The sequence below is a fragment of the Schistocerca piceifrons genome, chromosome 3 (genome assembly GCF_021461385.2).
Source record: "Schistocerca piceifrons isolate TAMUIC-IGC-003096 chromosome 3, iqSchPice1.1, whole genome shotgun sequence".
Lineage (NCBI taxonomy): Eukaryota > Metazoa > Arthropoda > Insecta > Orthoptera > Acrididae > Schistocerca > Schistocerca piceifrons.
The window spans coordinates 399032089-399053147 of record NC_060140.1 but is presented as its reverse complement, the minus strand read 5'-3'; the positions used below and the strand labels follow the sequence as shown (position 1 = coordinate 399053147).

Here is a 21059-nt window from a genome sequence, read left to right as displayed (position 1 = left end):
CGGTCAAAAAATTGGTGCCCCGCTGGGTAGCCGCACGGTCTCACGCGCCTTGCCACGGTACGCGCGGCTCCCCCCGTCGGAGGTTCGAGTCCTCCCTCGGGCATGTGTGTGTGTGTTGTCCTTAGCATAAGTTAGTTTAAGTTAGATTAAAGTATTGTGTAAGCTTAGGGAGCGATGACCTCAGCAGTTTGGTCCCATAGAGTCCTACAAACTTCCAAATTTTCCAAAAAATTAGTCATCCTAAAGAAATCATTACAGTCATCATTTAAGGCTGTGTGATTCTGTTCCTGAACGTGATAACAGCCTAGACTCAAATAGGAAGTGAGTCCACAACATTGTGCAGGCACGTCGCATGCAGCCACTCGCTGAGGACTTGAGTGCCTAATTCCTACAGATTGCAAGGATGCTGATGTCAGCATCTTAACTGCTGTTCCAACATGTCCCACAAGTTTTCAGTGGAGTTCAAGCCAGGTATTTTGCAGGGAAATCTAGATCTTACAGGGGGAATGGGGTGCTCAAAAAACCAGTCACACATTCTTCCACCCTAGTGAACTTTGCTGCTGTCATCTTGAAAAATAGGGATATCAATGGCCTTACCTCGGTAACAGGTTAGGATGGACCTTAATTCGCTGCCTGCAGGAATTCCTGTCAGGTTTGGAAGCTGCTATATTTCACAAGCCGTTAAACACATCTTCGGTCCCTCTCAACCAGGATCTTTTTTCACCACAATTCTGACGTCGTCTTTCGAACCTACGTGTGTTACACCTCCGTTTGTAGACATGTTGAACAGTATACCGCGAAACACCAACACGTCCAGCAACGGCCAAACACAGTTGTTCCTTACATTTACCCGTGTTTAGCTAAAATGTCCCATGGAAACATAAATGCCTCACTTCCAGAGACTACCTTACGCTCAAGCACAGGCAGTGAGCGCGCAATTGAGCATTTGACTCGACCGCTGCGCTATTTGTGTAGGCCTAACGATTCATCTGTCCTTACGAGCTGGGATGACTAACTTTTTGTCCGGTGATCTTAACTACAAATCAGTCGGTTGGTGATCTTAACTACAAATCAGTCGCTTCTGATCAACGTAAAGCGGATGTTTTCGTGGTGCTAAATATTTCTAGTTAGGAAAACGGAGCGATGTGAAGCAGTGGAAAGACATTAAACTCATCATAGATCTGAAGATAGTCATTGCTGACCGAAACTAGTAGGCAGAGGGCCTACAATAGTTGTGACCATAGACGCGAAGTAAATAAATTTATTCTACATATTACTACCACTGTCCCATCCGCGACCATGTCGCAGCTTGTGAAATCTTTAGACGTAGCAGAAACACAAAGAGAGTGTTATAGGACTATTACTGCTCCCCATATATACGTATATGTAAATGACCTAGTGGAAAACGTTGTAAACTAAGTGGGACTGGTCGCGGGTGTTGCTATTGTGTAAGAAGGGGTCAGAAAGTTTTCGTTTGAGGGGCTGCTGCAATATACACGCAACGTAGCGCGATTCCGAAGTGGGTATATAAGCACTGACATATAGGCTAGGGGTTAGTGCGGTATTTGTGTGTTCCCGACGTGCGTGCGGTAAATGCGGGAACGTGTGCTATGGCGCCGTTATGACGAAATGCGTCCAAGCAGGACCAACGCGATGCTATTTCTTTCTTGGCTGCCGAAGGACATACACCGGCAGACACCCATCGAAGAATGGTGGAAACGTCCGGGAAAACTGCGACAAGACATACTGCTGCTTCATGATAGCGCACGTCCCCAAATCGCAATTGTCGTAACGCAGAAGTTACGTCAATTCAAGTGGGAAACACTGGAGCACCCGCCCTGATGTCTCTCCACGAGATTTTCACGCCTTCAGTTCCTCAAAAAAGGCCTTGAAGGTTCGACGATTCCTGTCGGACGAATATTTGCAGCAGGCAGTTACGGACTTTGTTCATGCAACATGACGGTGTTTTACCAAACAGCTGTCTTCAACCCGATGTGTCACTGGGATGACTGCCTCAGCGGTCATGGCGATCTTCCCTAATTGGCATACCGTTTCCGGAATGTACGGCCGTCGAAAGGAAACTTTACGATGGGTGCAGAGATTGGTATTTGACCTCCAACACAAATATACGTATCGTCGAGCGCTTAAGTAGGTAGAAAATCACTTTCCGTATGCTTACACGATTGCCGAACGATCATTGGAAGTAGCCACATCTATTAAATATCTGGGAATAGGTGTGTGGAGCTATTTAAAGTTGAAAGACCACACGCAACTAATTGTAAGACAAGCAAATTCCAGACAGAGTGACTGGAAGAATGGTCAGAAAGTGTAGTCCACTCACGAATGAGGTAGCTGACACAACCCTCGTTTAACGGATACTGGAATATTAATGTCGGTGTGGGACCGTTACTAGAGAGTGCTGATACATGAAATAGAGAATATACAAAACAAGCAGCACGTTTTGTCATATGTTCGTTTAGTAAGCACGAAAGCATCACGAAGATGCTCACTCATCTCCAGCGACAGCGCTCGAAGAAATTTTTGGAAATTTCTAGTAAGATCCTATGGGACCAAACTGCTAAGGTCATCGGTCCCTAATCTTACATACTACTTAATCTAACCTAAACTAACTTAAGCTACGGACAACACTCACACCCATGCCCGAGGGAGGACTCGGAATTCCGACGGGGGGGAGCCGCGTGGACCGTGACAAGGCGCCTCAGAGGAATTGTGCACAGCGTTGTTGTCCACTGTTAAAAATCCGGGAGCGTATGTTGCTAGAAGAGTCAACCAATAAAGTACTTCCACCTAGATATTTCACGGAAAAGATCGTACAGATATAAGGGGAAATCAAAAATTTCCGTTCGAAGGCCGCACAGTCCACAATCGGTAAGCCAATCAAGCAAACTCGTCGTGAGCAATGAGGTAATCCTCCCACTGACGCACCAGGTTGAAGATACTCGTTTGGTAAAACGGTGGCCAACCACAATGATGCACAAAGTAGTTTAAAACGGTGACATCGTCAGTTCAATGTAACTATCTGTGGTGCACAAGGCACTAGAAGGGACTTTATGCTGCGATAGCGACATGAAGAAGTCTGTACCTGTCTTCTGTACAGCCTCGTCCGACGGGAATCGTCGACCTTTCAAGGCCTTTTTAAGGGTCTGAAGACGTGATAATTGGATAGGGAGAGATCAGGACTACAGCGCTGGTACTCGAATGTATTCCACTTGAGCTAGCGTAACTTCTGCTTTACGACATTTGCGATATGGAAAAATGCCCTTTCATGAAGTAGCAGCACCCCTTAGGGCACCATTCCGTAGCGGTGATTGTCGACGGACATGCTGCCCCATATACATTCTACGTTCTCCGATGGATGTCTACCGTCATTTGTCCTTCGACAGCCAAGAAAACAGTAACGGCACATTGGTTCTGTTTGGACGCATTCAGCAATAACGTCGTCATAGTTCAGGTTTCCGAATGTACCGCATACTCGTCGCAAAGGCACGAATGCCATACTGACTCTTTTTCTACACGTCGGTGCTATAAATACCCGTATCGAAATCGCGCTACGTTGCATATACGCAACTGTTAAGTCCTCAGACAGAAACTTTTTGATCATCCATTATAATTTAAAGAGATCAGACTCGCTCGAGGCTCACTAACAAGTTTTCTCTCCATCCACCATTTGCGACTGTAATAGGGAGGGAAGGGACAGTGGTATAGCAGAACTCCGCGTTCCGGCCCAGGCTCGCCAATAGGGGCCGACCGATCGCGGCGTCATCCTCTGCCATGGCGTCAATCGGATGCGGCATGGAGGGACGTGTGGCGAGCACACAGCTCTCCTGACCGTAGTCGCCTTTCTTGGCCTTGGAGCAACACTTCTCAATCGAGTAGCTCCTCAACTGGGATGTCGAGGTTGTGTGCATACCATTCCAGTCCCCCACTGAGGAAACATCCCTGGCCGAGACTCTAACCAGGGTCCTCCACATACCAGCCAGACAGGATGACGACTCAGCTACGGTGGCCGACCACAATGATGCACAAAGTAGTTTAAAACGGTGACATCGTCAGTTCAATGTAACTATCTGTGGTGCACAAGGCACTAGAAGGGACTTTATGCTGCGATAGCGACATGAAATTTTTATCGTTTTTGTCACACTTCGGGAAGTGGCTAGTGGATATAGGTGGAGGTGAATGAGGGGCGTTCCATAAGTAATGCAGCACTTCTTTTTTCTCGGCCATTTTCGGTTGAAAAATGCGGTATTGTTGAGGACCGTCGTGCAATAATCACGATACAGCCCATATAGTTTCATTAAGTTCTGACAAGTGGCGGCGCAATACATAGCCTTCAAAATGGCGTCTGTAACGACGTTCCAAACAAAGAGCTGTGATTGAGTTTTTTGTTTTTTGAGGAAAACCAGCGCACCGCCGATATTCATAGGCGCTTGCAGAATGTCTACGGAGACCTGGAGGTGAAAAAAAGCACGCCGAATTGTTGGGCAAGGCGTCTGTCATGATAGCAACAATGTCGCGCATACCAGTCCGTTCTCCGGGGTGCCGCCCGGCCACACAGAGCTGTGATTTCCGCAATTTTGGAACGTGCGGCCACTCTTATGCGAGGTGACTGACGGATCACAATCAAGCACCTCGCTGCTCAATTGGACGTCTCTATTGGTACTACGCAAACGGCCTTGCCGCAGTGGTAACACCTGTTCCCGTCAGATCACCGAAGTTAAGCGCTGTCGGGCCGGGCTAGCACTTGGATGGGTGACCATCCGGTCTGCCGAGCGCTGTTGGCAAGCGGGGTGCACTCAGCCCTTGTGAGGCAAACTGAGGAGAAGCTTGACTGAGAAGGATCGGCTCCGGTCTGGGAAACTGACATACGGCCGGGAGAGCGTTGTGCTGACGACTTGCCCCTCCATATCCGCATCAAGTGACGCCTGTGGGCTGAGGATGACACGGCGGCCGTTCGGTACCTTCGGGCCTTCATGGCCTGTTCGGGAGGAGTTTTTTTTTATTGGTACTGCAGACATAATCCCTCTGTTTGATGTCTTCCCTCCCCATTCAACGATCAAGTCTGAAGAGTATCATATAACTGTTAGAAAACTGAAGAAACGACTTCAGCGAGCTCATAGCCACAGAAATGCAGAGGAACTTCTTCATGACAATGCTGGGCTTCACACAAGTCTGTGCACACGAGAGGAGCTCATAAAACTTCATAGGACTGTTCTTCCTCATCCACCCGACAGCCCTGATCTCGCAGCTTCTGACTTCCAGCTGTTAGCGGATACTGAAGGTGCTCGGTGTCTGTCAGCTTTGGTGTGTGACAGGTTTCGGCTGCGGCCCGAGTTTCGTCACATAGCTAAAAACATGCACAATATGTTTGCTCGCATTTGGTGCACTAGCTGTACATTTATGAGGAAATGTTGTGCAAAATGGCTCCAATGGCTCTAAGAACTATGGGACTTAACATCTGAAGTCATCAGTCCCCTAGACTTAGAACTAATTAAACCTAACTAATCTAAGGACATCACACACATCCATGCCCGAGGCAGGATTCGAACCTGCGACCGTAGCGGTCGCGCGGTTCCAGACTGAAGCGCCTAGAACCGCTCGGCCACAACGGCCGGGTCAATGCTGTGCACGTTTTAACTTATTATGGAAGTGAAATTTTATATTTCACTGAAGCCTTTCGACTATTTTTTAACGTACTTGTGCCACAACGTGTAATGCAGTGATCTATGTTTCCTTCTGATGAAGATACATTTAAAAACGCTGAAACCATGGTAAAGGGGTTTTAATAAAGCTTCCAGTTTGCAATTGATTGACTGTTTACTATTTCTACAAGAAGAAAAAAAGTGAAAATTCCTGGCCGATTAAATGTGTGTACCGGACCGAGACTCGAACTCGGGACCTTTGCCTTTCGCGGGCAAGTGCTCTACCAACTGAGTTACCCAAGCACGATTCACGCCCCGTCCTCACAGCTTAAAAAGAGTTGCATTACTAATTGAAAACTCCTCGTAGATATTTATCTTATGGGCGAGATATTATTACATTGGATAGTAATCTACGTGCGTCGCGTATATTGCAAGCTTACTGGACCACGGCAGTCTTCGCCGACGCGGAAGAAAGAAACATTTCGACACATATCTGCAGATCCGGCACCTGCAAGTGCTTTGCTACAGTTTATACCGTTAAAATATTTATTTTCCTGCGACGGAATTGGAGGGTAGCAAAAGGAAAAAACTGCGTACGAGCCAAGACAGTCGGCAGCCGTCCTACTTGGCGGACCGTTCAAAAGAGGGTTCCCCTCGGAAGGAGGGGGTGCGGCCGGTTCGGTAAAGGAGGCGACGGCGGCGGATTCGGCTGCGACGCGGCGCGGCGCGGCTGCGGGTGCACAGACACGGCCACGGCCGGCCGCCTTTGTGATCCAGCGGCGCGTGAAGCGGCTGGACGCGCCGCCGCTATTAATAGGAGGACGCACCTGCACGCGCGCCGCTGCCCCAGGGCCCGCGTATTAAAACGCGCGTCGCCTCAGCCCTACTGCTCCCTGCCGACCTGCTTGACTTCGGTCGGCACTCCCTGTTTGTGAATACTTTCGAGTGGAGACACTCAGACCTCGAAAGGAGAGCATACGGACTCGCCCTCTTTCCGTTTCTTCATCTTTCGTGAGTTGAAGGTCCTAAGGCAGTACGATGCGTTCCTCAAAAACACTCGAGAAAATCGAGTTTACGCAGATTGGTTTTATTCAGGATTCCAATATACCAAATTATTCTCCACACTTTCTGGCTACAAAACCCTATTTTTCAACATGACCTGAGTTCAATGCGGCGGCCTTACACCACGTCACTGGCTGGGTCTGTATTCCCGCATAGTACCACACCACTGCGCAACCGCTACGGTCGCAGGTTCGAATCCTGCCTCGGGCATGGATGTGTGTGATGTCCTTAGGTTAGTTAGGTTTAAGTAGTTCTAAGTTCTAGGGGACTGATGACCTCCGATGTTAAGTCCCATAGTGCTCGGAGCCATTTTTTTGAACCACACCACTGGTCGACGCCGGAGCCAACGTCTTGATGCACCAGTAACGTTCCCATTATACGTGTATTGCTTCCCACAGACTGCTTAGCTCATTAGACCAAACAGACGTTTTTTTTCCCTTATTGTTATTTCATCCCTCTCGCCCCACACGAGCAAGGGGTGGGCTCTCAGCAGTACAATTCTCCGCTCTTCAGCCAAACGAATTAAAAAAAAAATGGGGAGTATAAACAAAACTCGGGGTTGCTTTTTGTTTCAAATTAAAAATCGAAGGCAGACAGTTCAAAACTGGAAATATGTACATGTTAAGAACACATCACAGGAAGGTGAAATTATTCAGATAAAAACACCGAAGTAGTGCGCTTTCACTTAAAAACTGAAGCATCTGACCTAGGGTGAGAGGTATTCCCTAGTGTTAAAGAGTGTGGGTAGAAAGACAGTGGTCCGTTAGATAGGAAAAACTATAGAGGTGCGAGGTAGGAGCTCAAGTGGATCGTGAGAAATACAAAAAATATGGTTCAAATGGCTCTGAGTACTATGGGACTTAACTTCTGACGTCATCAGTCCCCTAGAACTTTGAACTACTTAAACCTAACCAACCTAAGGACATTACACATATCCATGCCCGAGGCAGGATTCGAACCTGCGACCGTAGCGGTCGCGCGATTCCAGGCTGTAGAGCCTAAAACCGCTCGGTCACCCGGCCGGCTGGGAAATACAGTCTTTGGCAAGGACTGTGGGTAGGAGTAGTTTATCATGTGCGTAGGGCAGTGGTTGCAAGAGGAAAGCGATGGACTTGGATAGAGAGGGAAAGGAGAAACGAGCCCTAATGTGACGTGGAATAGGCAGAGAAAAGTTAAGGTTGGTAGGCGGGATAAATATCAGGGCGGATCTCGTTATCTGGGAGAGGGAGTAGGTTGAAGTTGCGTTGTGATAGAATATGGATTTTGTGTAGATGTAGGGACGGAGGGATGTGTTTGTGAAATCATGGCAGCTTTATCAGGGTTGGTGATCTGAGGGGAGACAATGTGGTGACTGGGATATAGTATGCGGAAAATATAGGAGATGCAGAGACGTTCGATGTGGATGAGAAGGAGTGGTAATTTGATATAGTAGAGGATCCAGGTAGGGGAACATAATGTGATGCGGAAAACGAGACAGAGTGCATGGCGTTCGAGGATTTGGAGGGATTTTCAGAACCTTGGTGGAGCGGAGATCTACGCAACATTTGCTTACCAGCGCATAGGTCGGTCCAGGGGGTGTAGCCCCCTTCGGCCAGTTAGTGGTTTCAGTACTTTTAGTTTATTGTGGGCTTTCTGTTGCATGTTTAGTACATGACCAAACAGGTAGTCCTTCTTTGCTCTTTACTATCTTCTGTTAGGCGGCGAGGAACCCAGCTGACCCACACCTTTGGTACACCAACTGGACAAATGTGTCAGACCTACCAAAAGGGACACCCAGTTTTGCAGCGAGATGTTTGGCTGTGATCTGTCGATCACCGCGAATGAGAGTGTCCGCACGTTCCGATATTGCAGGACCCACAGCTGCGTGAAATCGGCCGGCACGCTGGAGCATTACAGACGCCACTTTGAAGGCTAAGTATAGCACTGCCATCATGAAACCCAAAACAAATTCCATATATTTTAAACCGAAACTGGCCAAGAAAAAAATGTGTTGCACTACTTATTGAACACCCCTCGTAAATAACTTCCAGCGTTGTTAAAAATTAAAAAAAATTGCAGAATTTTGAACGCACCCGTCCGTAGCTAGGTGCGTAGCGTTCTAGTTCAAATGGCTCTGAGCACTATGGGAATTAACATCTGAGGTCATCAGCCCCCCAGAACTTAGAACTACTCAAACCTAACTAACCTAAGGACATCACACACATCCATGCCCGAGGCAGGATTCGAACCTGTGACCGTAGTGGTCGCGCCGTTCCAGACTGAAGCGCATAGAACCGCTCAGCCACTCCGGCCGGCAGCATTCTAGTCATGCAATCGCGAAGTTCTGGTTCGATACTCGATTTACACAACTTCTTTTACTTTTATATGAATTCTATATTTATTATAAAATGGAAATGCCAAGTGACAAATATTGAATCATTATTTTCTGGAAAAAATATCATTCTTTATTTTTATTAATCACATGAAAATGTTAGTAAAATCCTCTTTTACCATGTCTTGGTGGGATCGTATGTCATCCGGATTATTGCAAAAAGAATTAGAACGACACGGATTAAATGCCATAAACAAACACGTCATAATTATTTTCACGTAAATACACAAATACATATTACTCTAACATAATTTTTTATCATATATTGATAGAAAAGGTAATACACTGAGTTTTTCGTATACTGAAATAATCAGCAAGTCTTTTTTTGCAGCTACATTCGAACGCCGTTTGTGTACAACAAGATAACGTAGGCTTCTCGCCAGCATTAGCTCGCCAGAAGTAATTTTCATCTGGCGTTCCAAATAAGTCATTATTTTATCCAATTTGTTGTTGCTCTGTACGTGTCACAATGTCTTCAGATCAAGCGCCAACATCGTCAGCTAATCCATCTTCACTGTTGTCATTGTCAGACGAAGAAGCGGCGATAATTTCGTCATCAGAAATCATATCGTAGCAGCTAGTCATTTACATAATTAACTTTCATGTCTGAGTATCCTTTTTGTCTATGGACACTACCAGCTTTCTTTTCTTCATGATGGTCAAATACTGTACACAGTTGGTACCCTTAAAAAAAGGCTCAACCGACAAAAAATTAATATTTGGTATAAAATACAAAATAAAATACTTTTTTTATTTCTAGAGATTACGAATATATACAAAATAACATTAAATCAGCATTACTACTTATTGTATTTCAGAGTCCATGCAGACCATACAAACTCCGATTTATCTCTGAAAATATTTTCCATGACGGGGAAGGAAACAACCCCCTTTTGTTTTCTCCCAGAGAATCTTTGATACAGTTCCGTACCCTTACCGAATATGGAATATCCGAACATACAAGGTGTGCCTGGAGATTAGTCAGTATTCAGGGATATGACAGCAACGATGACTTGAAGCAGAAAACTTCATATGGACATATGCTAGACCGAATAGCTTCTGAGACAGAATATATTTTATGTACGTTGTCATTCATTTTCTGTATTATTCAACACATTGTCAGGTTTCCACATGTACAAATGAACAAAAGTTAGAAAACACTATAAAGGCGTTTTACAAAGTATCAATTGAAAAACACATATTTTTACCACTTTCACCTCTAAGCAATACCATACACGTCACATTACAGCTGTCGTGCAATTCACAATAAATGTTCGAACATCCCATCGTTAATTTCAATGCGTTTTTGTACTCTCGGACGAACATTTTCTGTTGCTTGTCTGCATTTTCCCTTATGAGCGCAGCAGCGATGATTATATGACCAAGAAGTTCATCTCGCATATTGATCTTCCGTTTCTACACCTTAGACTTCTCAGAACGCCACAAACAAAAATCTAATGGCGTTGGGTCTGGCGATGTTGGTGGCCAGTTAATTGTACTAACACGACTAATCCATCGAGTATGGTTAGCGGCACCAGCCGAAAGAAAAAAAGGACAATAAATTTGTTGTATCTCGAAAACCATTCGAAATAGGGCATATGTACATATGAAGTTCTTTGCCTCAAATGGTCGTTCATGTCACATCCCTGAATACAGCCCTTGTGGAACACCCTACTTCGAAGACATCAGAGATGAGACATTTGGTATGCCACTCTAAATGCGTAGATATCGTCAGAAAGTATAGTAACGTCGGCGAACATAAAGGTGGTGTTATTCGACCGTTGCTCTTCAAGACACAAAAGACGTGGCACATAGTGTCTGTATAATTCTGAGGCTACTAGCACACGATGTACCTGTGAACAGGGAAGAGACATTTTTAGGGCGTAAAGTGCTGGCGATAAAGCTTTATAATTACAGAGAAAAACAAATATATAGGAGAACATTAAAGACAAGAATATACAAAACAACAATGAGACCGATTATGACATACACAGCTGAGACAAGACCTCAAGCATCAGAAGCTAGAAGACTTTTGGAAACAATGTGAATGAAAATTCAGCTAAGGATTACAGAGAAGACGCTGAGAAACACGGAGAGAAGCGAAAGCATTAGAAAAGGATGTAAAGTGAACTCAATTAATGAGTGGGTACATAAGAGAAAGCGTGAATGTAACGAACTCACGGACAGGTTGATGTATGGAAGATTGTAAAAATCTTAAAAAATAAATCAGCAGCTGGTAAAAGAAATATAAGCCGCCCAAGGAAAAGATGGAGGGGCTACCTCAGTGTAGACTGAGGGTAACTGAAGGAAAGTAGCTGTAGCCGAAGAAGAAATGAAGAAGAAGAAGAAGAAGAAGAAGAAGGAAGAAAGCGAAGCACTTGAGATTGAGAATAGGGATTATTTTTGCGGGAAGAACTGTTTTGTTTCGTATGGGCAACTACTCAAAAAAAATCACCATATATCTCTTGTTGTCAATCTGAAGTCACTGACTGATCACCAGTGAAGTTACATTACATAGTGAATGCAATGCAAGAAAATCGAAAATTTCGGCTTACATACGAGTCAATTTATGTTTCTTAACCTATGGCCACATGAGTGAAAATGTAGAAAATTGACAAGACAGGGAAAGAGTAATTAGACATCCAATGAAGAAAACTTTAATATAAATGGCGAAACGAGGGGAATTAAATGGTACTCTCAGCAGACGAAATATCAATAACCCCTTAAAAGAGCACACTAGTCGCTTTGGCGTGCTGTAGATGTTATGGGAGTGGTACTCGGCAGTCATGCGACTCTCTACTGCTGACGTACGTCATGGAAATGAAGTTTGTGAGTTTAATATTTGACGTTAAGCACTTAAGCGAGAAAAAGTGTAGAAAAGATTTGAAAACATGTGTAAAGTTTATTGGAATGCGCAAAGTCCGCTCATTTCTCAAATAATGGATGACTATAACGTAGGAAATCTGCGTGCCTTGAGTTATGCTGCCTTAACACTATACATAGTTTGTAACGATAATACTTTTCTTACCGTGCTAAACGTTTAGCATAAAATGATAGCTCTTAGTGAATCTATTATGACAGCATTTGAAATCGTTGAATTAGCTCAGTAATTGCACGAAATATATAAAAATCAAATGTTTATTGCCCCTGGAAGCCGTTTGTTAGGCAACCTGCAACTGGGATTGTGCCTCAAAATGGTTCAAATGGCTCTAAGCACTATGGGACTTAACAGCTGAGATCATCAGTCCCCTAGACGTAGAACTACTTAAACCTAATTAACCTAAGGAAATCACATATATCCATGCCCGAGGCAGGATTCTAACCTGCGACCGCAGCAGCAGCGCGGTCCCGGACTGAAGCGCCTAGAACCGCTCGGCTACAGAGGCCGGCCTTGTGCCTCAGCTTATCCGTTTAGTAAAGGGTTGGCTTTTAGAAACCACCATCATTTTTCCCCATTGCGACGCATAAGCGTGAAATTTGGCTTAAAGGGGCGTACAGCCTTCTTCTGCAAGGGTGAAAAGCATGACGCCCTGAGATATTACCCTCGGACTCGGCGACACTTCAGACAGCAAGGTGTCTGTCGACACATGCGGAAAAAAATGGCCATAGCTCAGAAGTTCTCGTGAGGTGTAAGCTGGGCTAATGATGTCACATCAGATTTAACCATAGTTCTGCCCAGCGCCAGCGTGGACGTGTCACGCGATGGGAAGAAGGTGTGTCCCCCCCCCACCCCCCCCCCCCCTATCTCGTCCCTTCTCTTCACGCCTGTATGATAGAGGTAGGAATCGCGATGCCCCGAGTTTAGATCACACGGTTTTCTTAAGGGTGGTCGGGGAAAATATGTCAGTCACACCGTTGCACAGAATCGACACGAAAAGGGCCCTAGGAGGTGGCATAAAGAGTGTTCATTTCGCGGTCACAAACGACAATCTGCAGTGCGATGTGCAGGGACAAATGCGTCTGCAACGCCGTTGTACATGATCTGGCGCTCTGGTATACATCGTGGGGCACCACTAGAACCTTTGAAAAGCATTCGACGAAATTTGAAGGCAGTCCGAAGCAGCAAACGGATTATGCTTTTTCAGTCCTCGTGATTCGGGCAGCCACTTGTGATTTGGGGAGGAGGGGGGAAGGCGTTGTGACATTGCCATTTGCTTGAATAAAACGCCAAACATCCTCGTTGACATCGGTGAGACCCCCGCACGTTCGTTGAGCTCTTTAAACGTACCTGTACGGAAACAGCTGTTGACCGATTTGCTAGGCGCCTGTGTACAAGCAACCCGTCTTCCAGTTGAGTGGCACTACGCTTCTGTCCTAGCATATGCTTGCAGGCAATGGATTAGCCGAGCGGTCTAAGGCGCTGCAGTCATGGACTGTACGGCTGGTCCTGGCGGAGGTTCGAGTCCTCCCTCGGGCATGGGTGTGTGTGTGTGTTTGTCCTTAGGATAATTTAGGTTAAGTAGTGTGTAAGCTTAGGGACTGATGACCTTAGCAGTTAAGTCCCATAAGATTCCACACACATTTGAACATTTTTTTGCAGGCAACGTAATCTATGCAAATGATAGTTCCAAGGGAAGCGGTGATTTCATCGACTCCCTTTATGCCACTTTCTGAGGCCCCTTCGTGGCGATTGTAAACGCCGATGTGCCTGAAATGCTTTCCTCAGCCATCCATAAGAAATACGGGGGCGGGGGAGTGTTGTGGTATTGATCATCGTCGTGGTGGCATAAAAGAAGGGGTGAAATGTGGATGAAAGGGGGCAGAATGCGTCCGCTTGGTGCTAGGCTGGTGAAACAGATGAATTGAGCTACGGCTTTTTTTTCGTACGTGTCCACTTCCTGCTGTTTGAATCGTCGGCGAACCCGCGGATGACGCCGTATGGCGCCACGCCTTTGCACCACTACAGAGTAAGGCTGTAGGTAGCTTCGTGCCAAATTTCTAACTTCTGCGTCGCAATGTGGGAAAATGACGATTTCAAATTAGTGACTCTTTAACTCTTTCGTGGGCAAAATTATTGAGCAGGTTTTTTTTAATGAATGGAGAGCAGATAGTAGTTAACACATAGGTATATTTATCATACAGAATATCAAATTTGCTCCAACTGTGAAAGTGAGGTCACACAACAAGGTGGGAAGTATTCTTCCCACTGCCCTTCCTTGGAGTTAAATGACAAAAACATCTTTTTCAATATATGTCATATTTATTTGATAAATTTACTTCTCTTGTTACAATGATTGTTCACAATTACTTGCCATGAAATTTTCTGAAACATGGGTGTATGCAAAGTGGTATTTGACAATATGTACAAACACAGCGAGTGCTCTTTTCCGCAGCTTTGGTACTACAATGACGGCACGACCAGTAGGTTTCTTCTAAAATGGGTTGATGCTCCCCTACAGCCACATGACGAAAATCTTCAGGTACTTTACCCCTTTTTGCCAGAAAGACAGGTTTTTGTCCACGTCTTTTTTGGATGAGAAGCCAGCGGTCAATTGTCTGGCTAGATGGATCTTGTATGTGAGCTGATCATGACGTCCACTTTCTCTTTTACTTATTTTCCACAGGATATAACTGTTCACTGCAGCAACGTCCACCAGGAAATAAAATATTCTGTGCCAACATTTTACAGAACGTCTGCCAATAGCGTACCTTTCTCGTAATTGATCAAACTTATCGACACCACCCATTATTTTGTTGTATTCTGCCACAACTTCAGGACAAGAAATCTCTGTACTAGTACCATCCTTGTTTTTTCTTTTCACTGTGGCTGTTTCTCATGGGTCATGAATTGAGGACAGGAAAGTGACTGGACGGTTATCCATCCATTTTACTGCAGAAATGGCTCCTTTTGTTTCAACCTGGAATTCTCCTCGTTCCAATTTTACTTTTTCCTTCATAAATTTGGGTAAATCAAAAGTATTTACCTTATACTGTAGCTTTGAGGAAAAAATCACAAAATGTCACGCAAACATCACTGAAAGGCTCCTCCACAGAGCAATACCTCTGCGCGAAGGTACAGCAAAAACGGCGGGAACTTCCGATTGGAAGCAGTACCCTTTGCTGTTCCCTAGGTGGTAGCACCATACAGAGGTGGGAACCGTGAATCCCACGGGACTAGGAGCGAGTTCATTGTAGTGGGAAGTAGAGACGGGCAAACTGAAAACACGTAACTGTTTCGAAACAAATGAAACAGTACAATGTAATGTTTCGACACGCTGTTTCGAAACAGTGAAACAGTTTGTGTTTTGCAATCTAATAAACCTACACATTTTATCATCTTGAATGTTTACTGTATAAGTATGTCCATATAAACATAAATGAGATGCGAGAGCGCTAATCATATCGTAGAAAGTATGAAACTATCACTTAGGCGTCTTGGCAGTTTCGTATTTCCTGAAGCAAATGCGCTGCTTTCGTGTCGTGTGACTTCCATACTTTTCAATTGGCTGGGTACAGCCGTAGCTGAAGACAGAAGAACCACCACGAACGCAACCGGAGGTGGGAGCAAACTGCAGAAACAACGGATATGCTACTGGGATTCCCACATTCCGTTAGTACGGGTAATATACCCATCTTGCTAATTTCCATGCACACAAAGGGAATCATTGTGGATGACAGGCACAGTGACTATAGACTCACAAATAATGCCAAATAATTCGAATAAATAGCAAAATATAACAGAAAAAAGTTTTGTCTTTCAAGGTGTTTCGAACCGTTACTATAAATTCACCATGCTTCCCAGCCCTTCCCGTTCACCATTACACTATCAGTGATATGTCAAACAGACTGCTTGCAATTACACCTACATCAAATTTATGTATATGTCTAATAACTGTCACTCTACGCCTTTTTTTATTCAAAATGTTGTAGGCTTACTTGCGTTTCTTAATATGATTGCTCTACATGACCAGAGAAACGTGTGTTATAAAAAAAGTGTAATTTAACTGAATGATTTTCACATATTTATTATTTTGAATGTGAATAGCATGCATTGTTTTATTGTTTGGTTTGAGTTTATTAATACAACACAACAGTTGTCTACAGGCAAATGAATAAATAAAGCAGATGTTACGCCATTTCGCAATAGGACAGTCAGATAGAAACGAAGCTTTATTTTCGGATATCTTAAGCTTCATGCTATTACTTGTCAAAAAGATTTCGACACTCTTGAAAGTGTTTCACGAAGTGGTATGTCGTGTTTCAGTACCTGTGCCGAGCCCGAATCTCGTCCGACACAGAGCGGAATGAAACATCACTGTTTCGATACAATTAGTCCGTTCCAAGCACAGGTGGACTGAAACAGCCTTATTTTGAAACAACGATACAGTTTCTGTGTCTGGCTCGAGATCGAATCTGGTCCGGTTATCCGAGACAGGGGCGGAATGAAACACCACTGTTTCGAAACAGTGAACCACAGCCGTTCCGAAACACTGAAACAGTTCTACGTATCGATACACTGTATCGAAACATAGAAACAGTGGCCAAGTCTAGTGGGAAGCATGTTTCCCACGGCTCACGAAAGGGTAAATTCTTTTGCGCTGTGTAGATATTCCTGTTTTTTATATCACGGAAGGCGTCTGATAAATTCACTTTCATAGCTGGTTACTGGTCTAGGCGAAGTGGCGTCGCTTCTGTTCCATTTACTGTGAACGCACCACCTTTGACGTCGCCTTCACTCCGCTCACGCCCGGTGTGAATCAGCCTTAAGTGGTTTCATAAGTTTGGAATGGGCTGAGGACGAAAAGCAGCGAGCGCCGTGCATGTTGGGAGACGCGGCTGGTGGGAGCGCCGGCGCGGCTGCAGCACGTGGGGCGGCGACTGCGGCGTGGCGGCGCGCCCCGCGGTGCCACTTGTGTGCGCACTCCTCTCCTCCCCATTGTTCTCGCAGCCCTCCCCGCACGCGGAGGGTGTGCCGTGCTCTGTTTTTGTGCGGACCGCCGGCAGCACAGACGTCGGCAGCAGGGAGGCACGGGTAGCGGCCGCCGCCTCAATGACGCCCCGGGAGCGGCGATTAGCGACGGACGCTGGTCGCGCGACTGCCACCGCCGCCCGCTCGTGACACGGCGTGCCGTCGCCGGATAAAGCGCCCGTAATAAACACGGACCGCCCTCAGCTGCTCTGCTCCCATCCGGCACCCTGCTGCAATTACCTTTCTTGTTGTGCGCTACACTACTCCTTCGAAACACTCCTCGGCCAGAGTCGAATGCAGGATTTTGGTCGGACTGAGAGGGGGGGGGGGGAGCGTTGACATCATAGAAATTTTGTATCACTGTGCTGACAGCTAAAGGAAAGTGTTTTCTTATGTGAATGCTTGGTGTCTGTGCTTTTGAACATGTGAGCAAACGAACACCTTCAGTGGAGATGCACAATTCCTGCGGGAATCTCAAAGTAGCGAACATGGAGGACGTGGGCAGAGACTGCAGATATGCGGCGCTAGGTGGGAATGTGGGTGGAACGTGAGGCGTGCCGAGATAGTCCGCGCAGTTGCAATAAACCATGGGTCCAGATGGCGCAGTGGTTTACGCAGCTGCCTCGGTAATCAGGAGATCCTGATTTCGAGTTCCAGTCTGACACACATTTTCACTCTTCCCCAATGAATCCGCATAAGGTCCCAATGAAGCTGATATCAACAGTTTCTCTCCTTTCCTTTCCTTCCTTCCCCTCCACCTTCAATTGACTTATTTAATCTATTATAATACCAAGTACAACAACAAGAAAATTTTCAGGAGTGTTAAGTCTGAAAGCTATGTTGCAAAGAATTTCTCTCACCCTATTTCTTATTTCTATTTTTTTTTTTTGTGCAACAGGTGTAATTCTGGCGGGGGAGGGGCGGGCGAGCGCTGCAGCCCCACCCTCTACCTCTACCTCCCTAGATTCGCCTCTCACAGTCTCCTCCATAGCTGAAACTCCGGCGGAGTTCTAGATTTCGAGGTAGCCGTTCACTATCTGTTCACCCTAGCTATATCAGACATCATTTTTTATATCAACGTCTACTCCCACATGTACACCGTCTCATGAAAATTATCCAGTCACCTATTAACCTATTAGTGGACATTGATAAGGGGTACATCCACCGCCTGTATGATGGGCTCAAGTCTGTTTGGAACACTTTCAATGAGACTGAATGTCTGTGGACGGATGGCAGCCAGTTCTTCCTCAAGAGCCGACAGCGGAGAAGGCTGTGATGTTGGATGCTGGGGTCTGGACTGAAGTCGACTTTATAACTCGTCCCGAAAGTGTTTCATTGGGTTCAGGTTGGGACTCTGGACAGGCCAGTCCATTTCAGAAATGTTATTGTCAGTGGTGGCTCGTGCAAAATTTTGCCGATATGCAACAATGTGATGGCCTGTAACTTTTCGACTTACAAGATTAAATTAAACTGAATACTTTAATTTTACGTATATAAACTGAACTGACTGAATAAAGCAAAATTTTACAATTAATCGTTTAACATTGCGAGCAACAGAATAAGATGAAAAAAGTATTATTAGCAAGTGGAATCGGACCCGAGCCAATGAATTGCCGGTCAATGTGTTTGCCCGATCAGCCACGGTATCATTATGACACGTGCTTTTCCAATATCCCTCATACTCTAGTCTTGCACAATACGTTACAGACAGGTTGAAAGAAAATTATTGACCTGGTGCTGTGAGCAACATAGCACACAGTGCCCAAGGGGATGACGCCACATCGGAGCATATGCAATCGAAACCGTACAGCTGGTCTCTTCTCTGAGTTAATTGTGGTTCAGCTGACCATCATTTCAGCACTCTCCACTCGCTTCTAGTTATCGCGAAGAGAGCGCTACAAAACATGTTTACGTCTATTTTATTTCCATATCAGCACGCATTCGAAGAGAAATTGCGTAATTTTAGTTCCATCCCGATTCTCATGGTTTAATTTTAGTTTAATGTTCTATCCATCCTCAGCAACTGTAGTTGTATATGTCGAAAAAATCGGCAACCATCAAAAATACCATTTTTGTACAGGCGCTACAAACCACATTACCACGGCACTTTCCTGCATGCATCTTACTGTTGACATTCGCAAATAATGCGATAGGTATATGCTTCTGAAAAATGGCACTATCTGCCCAAAACAGGTTAAGAAATTAAATTTCTTTTATGCAACTGTTGCTGATTATTTCGATATGTAGTTTTAGTGTGATTTCTGGTTCTCATTCAAAGAGAAATGGCACAGTTTTAATGCGATACCTACATTAGTACATGATAACCACCCGCCACAACCCATTGCCTTACACTATATCTCAATTGTTCATCAGCTGTAAGCAGATTATAACGCTGTAAAATGTGCCTATATCCTTTTGCATGTGGCGTTTTCATAAGCACAATAAGAGGAGTACATCCGAACCAGGAAAAATACCCGCATAACGTGACGCAACCACTTACGTCACTATTGGCACTACAAAAGTATCGCAGGTAATGTTCTCCATCAATTCGACAAATCCAAACCCTTCCATCGAATGGCCACATGGCACAGCGTGGTTTCTTATTCCAAATCAGTCACTTCCAGTCATCCACTGTGCAGTGGCGTGGCTCTTTACGTCACATCACACGTCGCTTAGCACTGACAACACAGGTGTGTGGCTTACGAGGAGCCGGTAGACCATTGCACTCTTTCTTTTCGACTTCCTAAGTACGGTCATTGAGCTAGCTGAACTGCTGGTAGCAGTTTGGAATTTACCAGTGATTCCTTCCGCTGGTTTCGTACGATTTCTGACAACTACCCTCTGTAATTTTCGACGGTCCCTCTCGGTCAGTACATGAGGTCTGCCTGGTTTTGTATTTGCTGATTGTTCCTTCGCGTTACCACTTAACAATCACGTCACCATCAATCGACTAGGACAGATTTAGAAGGACTCAAATGGCCATAAAGTGGCTGTTATTCAGGTGACACTAAACGACTAGTCCACGTTCGAAGTCAAGCTCTCCCGACCGACACTATTGTTATTGCTTCTTTGTTGTCAATACTTCTCGCCTCCTTTTATAGTGGTGCGTCCACCTCTCGTGACACGTAGTGGTCAATTTCGCGTTATACAGAGGTGTCCACAGATTTTTGATGCAATAGTATATCTCCGCAAGCCATCTTGTGTGGCGGACGCTACTTTTAGCACCATATTAATTTACCCAACCTGAAGTGGAATGACGGATCTCCGTGATTCCAGTTTCTCTGATCTCGTCGTGGACATTTTGCGAAACGTATGTGGAAGTGTGAACCAAAACATTATGGCGATTGCTCATGCGAGACTGAAATCCGCCAGGTTGTGTAACGGGTGCGCGACGCCGTAAAGAAAATATATAAGCGGAGCAGAGACGAACAGGGACTCGTTCTAGGGATGGCACACGCGGCAAAGACAAAATACACTGGCTGTAAGAGACTTTTGCAAAGGGCAGATTGTTATGGCCTGGCTCTTGCGAACGACCATTTCGGTAACGGCGAAGTTGGTCGCCTGGTCGCGTCTACTGTTGTATCTATGTAAAGTGGGTGAAGGACAGTGAAACCATGAGTAGGCTTAAGGTGTTGGACGTCCATGCCTAGTCACGGAACATGGAGGTCGGAGGCTTACTCGCTCTGTAAAGCTGGCTAGGCGGCTTTTTGCGACAGTACTGACGGCATGCAGCGCTGGCGCAGCCACACCGTCCAGTGCACAATGATGAACACGAGCCTCTTCAGCAGACCGCCTCCACGTGTTACGATGTTGACCCAACGGCATCGTCCACTTCGATTGCAGTCTACACAGAATTATCGAAATTAGACCGCGCATCATTGGAAATGTGTCGTCTTGTCGGATGAATCACTTTTTTCGTTACAGCAGGTTGATGGTCGTGTCAGGATACGCCGTCATCCAGCGAATGGCTGCTCGAAACAAACGCCGCGGCGCTGAGCGGATTGGTAGGAGCAGTGTTATTATCCCATGGGGGACAGTCAACTGGGTTCCATGAGAC

At 45.5% G+C, this 21059-nt stretch overlaps 1 protein-coding gene and 1 pseudogene across 2 annotated transcripts in view; one reads left to right on the top strand and one right to left on the bottom strand.

Moving 5' to 3' along the window:
* The window catches only part of LOC124788192 (POU domain, class 3, transcription factor 2), a 642117-nt gene that overhangs the window by 166859 nt on the left and 454199 nt on the right, over window positions 1-21059 (bottom strand). The gene's annotated exons all lie outside the window — the stretch shown is intronic.
* Window positions 4685-4802, top strand: LOC124790343 (annotated as a pseudogene).